Raw genomic sequence first — 9,262 nt, forward strand, 5'->3', positions numbered from 1 at the left:
TCGATCAGTGGTCGTTTCCAAATTGGGACTTAATGTAACCTAAGACTTTCTCTGTGGTATTTGATCAGTTGTTCATCATCCGATTTTTTTTCCTTTGTACTGTGTTTTGGATTTAAATTTAATAAATAGGACCCTGATAAGCTGTGTTTGTATTGTTTTTAGTCAAGCACATTTTAAGCTATTGTGTAACAGCATTATAATGAAACCGATCATTGAAGAAAATAAACGCTATGAAATAGATTTTTCACGCCAACTATAACATTTAAAATTTAAATAATTTCCAAAAACAACCAACAAGTTATATTTATGATGGTTGAATAGAAATGTAAAACTGTTATACTAAAGAAATTTCATTAATGTTTGATTTTTATAATGTAATGACTGTGTGCCATTTTTGTAATAAAGTTTGTGCAATAAAGTTAAATTAAAGTTTAAGAAAGGCGCTCATTAAGAAGCTGGGTAAACTACTTTCATTACTTCAGCAATTTCTGTTAATTTTCAGTGATTTCTTTCGAATATAATTACAGCTGTATTCCTGCTGCATATTAAACTCCCCTTTACGTTAGATAATAACACTGTATTAGTATTCTTATGATCTACATACTTGAAATAGTTACATACCCATAATTAATTTTAGAAACAAAACCTAATTTTACTGCTTAGTTGTATATAATTATTTTCTTTCAAATAAGCTATAAGGGTTTTAAATTTTTCTTATTAGCCTAGTACGGTGTATTAGTGGCCCTGATGTTAGTTAAAAATGTTATCTATATAATTAATACGCTACATGAAACTTTGTCGGTTGAACTCCTCCGCCATTTCTTAACCGATTTTATCCATTGACGTCTCATTGGAAAGAGCGTGTCGCGTAGATTTGCAAACTGGCCTTACATTTTTGAAAAAAGTCACTTGGGCTCTGCCCCAGTGGCTTTGAAAGTTCCCATGTTATCCTTATGAAGAACATAATTGTTTACATTTTGATCAGCTGTATAATTTAACTGCTGTTATTTATTTTTCAATTCAATGAAACACATTGAGTACGTTTATTTACTATTTGAGTTTGTTTAAACATAACCCTCAAGAGGTATTTTGAGAAGGAGAAAACCGGCCGGAATGCTTTAGGTTTATCATTATTTTTATAATGTAATGACTTTGTGCCATTTTTGTAATAAAGTTTGTGCAATAAAGTTAAATTAAAGTTTAAGAAAGGCGCTCATTAAGAAGCTGGGTAAACTACTTTCATTACTTCAGCAATTTCTGTTAATGTTCAGTGATTTCTTTCAAATATAATTACAGCTGTATTCCTGCTGCATAACTCTCCTTTACGTTAGATAATAACACTGTATTAGTATTCTTATGATCTACACATGACATGAAATAGTTACATACCCATAATTAATTTTAGAAACAAAACCTAATTTTACTGCTTAGTTGTATATAATTATTTTCTTTCAAATAAGCTATAAGGGTTTTAAATTTTTCTTATTAGCCTAATACGGTGTATTAGTGGCCCTGATGTAAGTAAAAAATGTTATAACCATATAATTTAATATGAAAAGATGCACTTAAAAGGTACTTAAAAGGTTAATATAAAAGGTACTTACACTTTTTAAACCCTCCAATTGTTCCAATTTAATTCCTCTATTGTTTGAAGACAATAAATCCAAAAGAACTTAACAACATACCGTACTGTACCAATGAAATAAATTACTTTTTCATCCCTCTGTATTCAAAAATAGCTAATTTCCATACACTGAAAACAAATAGTGATCAGCTACCTTTCCTGACATAAACATTACTTTTGCTACATAAACATTACTTTCGCTACACAAACATTACTTTCGCTACAAACAGTAGGGGAGAGTTGGACAAAACGGGACGGTTGGGCAAAACGGGATACCCTACGTTTTAGCGATACTAGTGCTACAATCTAGCGGGAAAGCATAGGTTTTAGCTCTTGGCCGCCATCTTGGCATTCTCAGTTGAACGCGGAAGGCCAGAATTCAGTTTGCTAGAGTTATGATGTTTCAAAGTTTTGTACTGAGTTTTCGGCCAAAATCGTTGGTTTTTGATTGACAATCTTCTTGATATAGTGTCTGTGTGGGAAGGAATACAATTTTGGTAGCATTATGTTTTGTTTGCTGTTTATTTCCGAATATCTTTATGTGATCACCTCGTAGTTTTGCTGCTTAGTTCTGGCAGCAGCCATATTTGATTCCAAATGTGTCAGAGTTGGACAAAACGGGATGGTTTTGAGTTGGGCAAAACGGGATAGGCATTTTTAGAGTTTGAGCTGGAAGAAAGAGAAAGGAATGAAAAAGAAAATGCCAGAATAGTCAAAATGAGAGAAAATGCTAATAAAAAGGGGCTGTTTGATATAAAGTACCCCCGTCGCAGCAAACCTGCATACTAAGCGAATTTAAATTTACCCGGCTTGATTTCTACTAAAATATTCCCTATAAATTTTCAGATTTATTTCCTATTTAAATAACATTAATTTTAGTGAGTAGTTAGGTTTGCTGCTACGGGGAAGATGTTGAGGTGTGTTTTTTCAATTGAAATATTGATAGCTTAGTATGAAATAAACCAAATTGCCAAATTTGATTAAAATATATCTATAAACAAGAAAACTAGAACAGTTTATTTATTCTCCATAAGAATAACATGGGAATTTTAAATATACAATTTTTTTAATTTTCTTCGTAGTCAATGAACATTCAAAAACACTTCAATATACTAAATTATTTGTTTTTTTTAAGCTCTTCAAAATGGTCTAGAGAGAAATTTAGAAATTTAAAGTTTTTAGGGTCAAAAATGAGAAAAACCCATTTTTGCCCCATAAAAACCTCCACAAACCCTTGATCCCATGTTCCGATTATGCTGGTTCGCAAACTCGTTCGAATAAATGTAGGTTTACACGTTTGTACCAAATTTCATCAAAATCGGATCAATTTTGCTCGAGTTATCGCGCTAACGGACACATATATAAATATATATATATATATATATATATATATATATATATGAATTTGAACGGATGGTGTTTTTGGCCTCTGGGGACCTCAAAACGAAAAAGTAAATCGGTCCCAGGTCTAGGTCTTACCATGAGACCTACGGTAATAGCTTATTCCCTATATGGGAAATTCGCCAAAAGAAAATTTGAAAAACAAACGGATAAAAAAAATGAAAGAACCAAGAAAATCTTACCAAACCATCCCTGCTCAACAAATACAAAGGTCCCATTGCACAGGAAAAGTCCTCCTCATCTGTAGATGAAGAAGATGAAGGAAAATCAACTTAGTTAGGTTTTTAAACGATAACCGCTTATTTTTTAAATATATTTTTTTAGATTTTATGATAAACATATAACGTAGAAATTCCTATCCCGTTTTACCCAACCATGGTTGGGTAAAACGGGATGTGTAAGAGTTTAGGAAATGTATATATTTAGATGTATAACATATCGTAAATTTCAAAACAGTGTTTATATGATGAAATATTACAAATATACTACACTTTCATAAACCATTTTCAGATTTTTCATTAATCCCTTTTTTATAAAATAAAAAAAATAATGGTATCCCGTTTTGCCCTACTCTCCCTTTGCCTGACATGAACAAAGTTACAATCAGCTGAATTTTACACTAAAATTAATTGTACAGCCGTATTGTGTATGGATTTAAAAAATGAATATACAGTATTACGAAATATCAGATAATTTTTAAGTTTGATGAAGTAGTTTTTTTCATTGTGATAAAAAGTATCAATACTCGTCACGAAAGTCGCATTTCGGGGCGAGATAGTGTTTTACATGCGAGTTGAGAAATATACTATGTATTGATTTCGAATAAAGTATGTTCAACACCGATTCTTAAATGCTCGAAGAACCTTTATCTGTAAGCTCACTTTAAAAATGCAACAGAAATCTATAAGCAAAACTCTAAGAAAATATAATACCTTTTCTCAATTATACATAACCCTCTCATTAAATTACACAGAAATCTTCTCGATGTAAATAAAACTCCAACAAAAAACATTTTCAACCCACTGGTTTATCCCAATATGGTAACATTAATTTTGAGTGTGTTCGTTAGGTAAAAATTACATAGCAAACTAGCGGAAGCCAGCGGGGTGGGGTTCTAGGATAGTTTCAAAATGAGAAAGGCCTATATATTATGTATCTCTGGTATATCAATCAGCTATATTTCTGGAAAATTATTTCAGCTCAATTGGTCTAGTTTGAACATGATTCTCAATGTGACATACAATCATCCAAACTTTCACATTATTAAGATTCATCTAAACGTGCTCCTATGATTATTTAAATCAAAAGAACAAAATCATGTGTTTCTAATGGCCATTTTCCCAGCTAAACCATCAGCAAAATGTAACATCAGTTGTGGTAACTCGAGCTAATCGCACTTTAAGCCTTGAAAGACGTATTGTGTGATAACTACAAAATAAGGTCCACAGATTAGGTTAACGGACAAAGTTTCCTACAATGCAAATTCAATGATCCAAACTCTGTCTAACTCGGCCCATTGCCGGTTGTCCCGTTTTAGTTGTTAAGTAAGCAACAAAATTTCGAAAAAAAATCTATTGTGTTTTTGAACCAAACTGTTATATAATGCCATAACACGTATAGTTTATACCTCTGTGTTATGCAATACGTACTTTATCTAGTGAGTATACAGTGGCATGTACTTTTTAAATTGTTGTAGTAAGTTTTATTATGTTTGGGGAGCGAGCTGGTCTAATGGTTAGAGCACGTAACTTCGGTTCCTGAGGTCCAGGGTTCAAATCCCGCCAAATAACCAATGGATTTTATCAAGTGTAGAAACATACAGACAGCGTAGCGTAGCGCAACGTAGCGTAGCGTAGCCGAGCGCAGCGTTGTCCAATACACACAGAGAGCGCAGCGTAGCGTAGCGCAACATAAGTTGTAGACGATCTTAAGGGTACATCAGTATAGAGGATGGCTCTGTCGAAGACGACTCGTATTAGTTTTGTCGAAAATATCGAAAATTTTAATAGTCAAAGGTTATATATTAACAGGCCATATTAACATATTTACACATTAAAGACTAAAAAGTTGAAAATAATTTATAAATATTTTTTTTTAACAGAACGTTTTTAAACACACTAAAGAGTAGAAAATAATTTATAAATATGTTGGGAGTATAAATACTTGTAAGATTTAAAACGAAAAACGTTGGGTGCATGCAATTAATTGATAATATACATTAGCTCGCTTTCTTGTCCGGTACAAATTTTGCAATCGATTTTATACTAAGTTCCCGATGAGCCAGAGACTTGAAACTTGAAACATAGCTCACAAATGGATGACAATGCAATATTATATCATTTAATTTTCATATTTCCCTTGGGCTACGCCCCATGGGCTTGTTTTTATCAACTCGCTAGTCGCTTTCCTACAAATTTTGATATAAATTTTAAACGAAGTTCCCGATGAGCTAGAGACTTAAAATTTGAAACATAGCTCACAAATGGATGACAATGCAATATTATATAATTTAATTTTCACATTTCCCACGGGAGACGCCCCATGGGCTTCCACATTTTCCATGTTTACATTTTGAAAGAATGTAAACATATCAATTAATTTAAGTCAGCTGTGAATACTTAAATTTGACAGTTCGAAGAGCAAAGGTTAAGAGGTACAGGTTCTGCTCCAGATATACTCTAAAAATATAAAACAAGCATTTTAAAGTAAAGATAAAACATATGATTAGAGATAATAAGGTTTTGGTTTGTTGTATTAATAGTCAAAGGTTATATATTAACAGGCCATATAAAATATATTTAACATAATTACACATTAAAGACTAAAAAGTTGAAAATAATTTATAAATAAAAAACTTTTTTAAAACAAAACGTTTTTAAACGCACTAAAAAGTAGAAAATAATTTATAAATATGTTGAGAGTATAAACACTTGTAAGATTTAAAACGAACAACGTTGGGTGCATGCAATTAATTGATAATAATACATTTGTTCAATAGGTGAAGGTAATTGTAAATGATCTATTGCATGCACCCCACGTTTTTAGTTTTAAATCTTACAAGTATTTATACTCTCAACATGTTTATAAAATATTTTATACTTTTTAGTGCGTATAAAAACGTTTTGTTTTAAAAAAGTTTTTTATTTATAAATTACTGGTGGCAGTTTTGATCAGTAGGAGAAGTTTCGGGGTGCATGAAGTGTGTAAAGGCAGGGGCAAACATGGTGAATACATCTTTTTCAAATCCTTAGAAAATATGAGTCTCGGTTTAAGAATTACACAAGAATGTCGACTACAACGTTCGATTACATATTTAGTTTGGTGAAGGATGATTAAGAGAAGCTGACAACTAATTAGAGGAGACCAATTGGTGCAGAAAAGAGACTAGTATTGACTTTAAAGCGTGTCTGCAGTCGAATGCGCTCCAATACGCTCTGAGAAAAACAAAATAGTTTGTTCCTCGGTCGTACGCTGCGCTGCGCTGCGCTGCGCTGCGCTACGCTACGCCGAAATACGCTACTAGTATGTCATACCTCATTTCAATGCACGGTTTTGATTTAAAACATGCGCTGCGCTGCGCTACGCTACGCTACGCTGTCTGTATGTTTTTACACTTAAGTGATAATGCAGCAACCCCTAGGTCTAGCCTGAAGTAATGTGAAAAACAATCCCGGACTCATGCCTAGCGTCCTAGGAAAAAAAAATATTCCTATGTTTGACCAATCTAAAAATGTGCAAAATAAATAGCGTTGCAGTAATGTTGCGTGATTCATATTTAATAGTGGAATTTTTAATCAGTGAGCTGCGAAGAAAATTATGATGCAATTTCCTTTTTCCGGAAACGACTTTACTCTAATTTCCGTACAGAGAAATATACGACTCGTGGTGTGAGATAATATTAATGCATTTATAATTACGGTATAGTGTGGTTGGTTAATTTAATGGTTATTACACTTCGTCGTACCTTTGTGTTTTACATGTAAAACTCACATTATGTGGAATTCTATCTCAGATGTAAATATAGCAATTACAACATGTTGCGTGTAGGATGAAAACTTGTACGTCATAAGAGTTATTTTTATTGTAGTTGTTAGCCTCCGGATTGCCAAATAATATTAAAAAAGGTTCAAATACCTGCTATTAAGCAATCCAAATTTGTCAACAGCCCACCAAACATCGTCTTTTGCCGAACATTTAATATCCCAAGGCCACAATTATACCAACATTAGCAGCAATATGGATATTCTACATTTTTGTAAAGACAGATATAAACTTAACACATTGGAAGAGTTTGAGATATATAAGGCAGTAAAATCCGACCACCATAATGTACTAAATGACCAACAATTTTTCTCGTCTAATTTTATGTATGACACTGCCATCGGTTTACTGGAGAGGGGAGGTGTGATTGACAGGACGCAACCTGGGATGATAAGATAACGTACACCACTGCACTGACCACCCGCAGTCTGGACTCAAACTCCGCCGGGTTAGCGTCGTCTGTTTTCTTAACTGATCAGTTACCATAAATGTCTCGTGTTCGTGTTTGTGTCGTCTGTAAATGTTTATTTATTTTTCGTGTAAATATGACGCTCTTCGTATGAAGAAAGAAAACTGTCCTTGTGCAGCCTGATGATGGTGTCACACAGACACCGAAACTAGTTGTTCTAACAACAAATTTGGATTGCTTAATAGCAGGTATTTGAACCTTTTTTAAGTTATTTTTAGCTATTTACATTAAAATAGAGCCTTTTGTGACTATTTTGATTTGTTTTTAAGTAGAAGAGGTACTACAGACTATAGTATACATACATTATAGCATGAATAGCGCCTGATTAAATTTGACATTTTAGTGATTTTCATATTTCTCGAGTGATTCTTTTAGATTTCAAGTTCATCCATATGCTAACCGTTGCGGTTTTGGAGGTTGTTATGCTACTAGGTTAGTTATGGTTCTAAGAATAAAACCTTAGTCTTGACAATCTTATGTGTGTGTTATCAACTTTGAAAACCTAGTGATCCAGTCTACAATATTAGTTTCATGCCCTATTTAGAGATAATGTACCAGTTTAAATGCAGAGAGGGATATGCATAAAGCTAGGGGATAGAATCCTATTTCTAATGTCTGTGTTTTACTCGGCTGTAGGGTTATTCACTGTCCTGAATATTGTCACCACAATTTTATTGCACTCGCTGTGGAACTATTATTGGCTAACTGTTATCTACCTTTTTGTATTCAACCAGACTTTTTCATTCAAGTAAAGACTTTTATCATACCAGCAACAATAAAAGAAACAATAAATAAATCTACAATTATAGTGATAAATTCTATTTTCTGCTGAATAAAAAGGAGTAATTCCCATAGCGATGGCCTAGACCACAAAGTAAACACGAAATGTGTACACAGATATAAACACATAACAGGTGTCCATCTTCCAGGCATTGCCTGTTTGAACAAACATTTCAAAGTTGCCCATGCAATTTGAAGGGATCATTCATTTTTGATCTTGAATTAAAATGATTATCTAGCTATAAGCTACAACGGAACTGTAAGAACGGAAAATACATTTATCAAAGTCAACAAATTTATCTTAGGAAAGGTTTACCATCCAGTCGTTTCTATTTAGGCCTAACAGTGATGTAAAATAAATAAATAATCCATATTATGAAAAGCAAAGAGCGGAATACCAAGGGCTGGCAACGTATTTAGGAGGGAAAATTATTAGAATTAAAGATCTTTCAAAGGAAAGAAGACCCTGACAAAGACCAAAGAATCACTGGAAGGACTAAATGGAGAAATATTTGCCAAAATACTACTGCAAGGCAATAAGATTTATATAACAGGGAGGGATGGAGGCAACTTGTTGGCGAGGCCAAAACCTAGGGTATTCAATGGCCGTAGGAGTAGGTAAGTTAAAATATAACATAAATAAACAAAATGTACGATCTTGTTTTCAAAAATAAAAAATATTAATACCTCTGCAACTTTTCTTAGTACACTATACAACAGTTAGATTACAAAGAATTTAAAGATGATACTTTAATTTGTATTCACACCAACGTGATGCAAATACAAAATATGCTCATTTCCGTGCAACATGTTTGCCAATAAAACATTCATCAAAACCAATTATAGACAAGTTTAAACATTTTATTAAGTCGATTTTTAGTAAATTACTCGCTGAGTTAAGCATTAGTCCAAGTTATGAAAGTTTCTAAAAACCTCTCATTTCACTA

Source organism: Macrosteles quadrilineatus, unplaced genomic scaffold (assembly GCF_028750875.1).
Source record: "Macrosteles quadrilineatus isolate MER2022 unplaced genomic scaffold, UCM_ALF_1.0 Scaffold_5__1_contigs__length_97177068, whole genome shotgun sequence".
NCBI lineage: Eukaryota > Metazoa > Arthropoda > Insecta > Hemiptera > Cicadellidae > Macrosteles > Macrosteles quadrilineatus.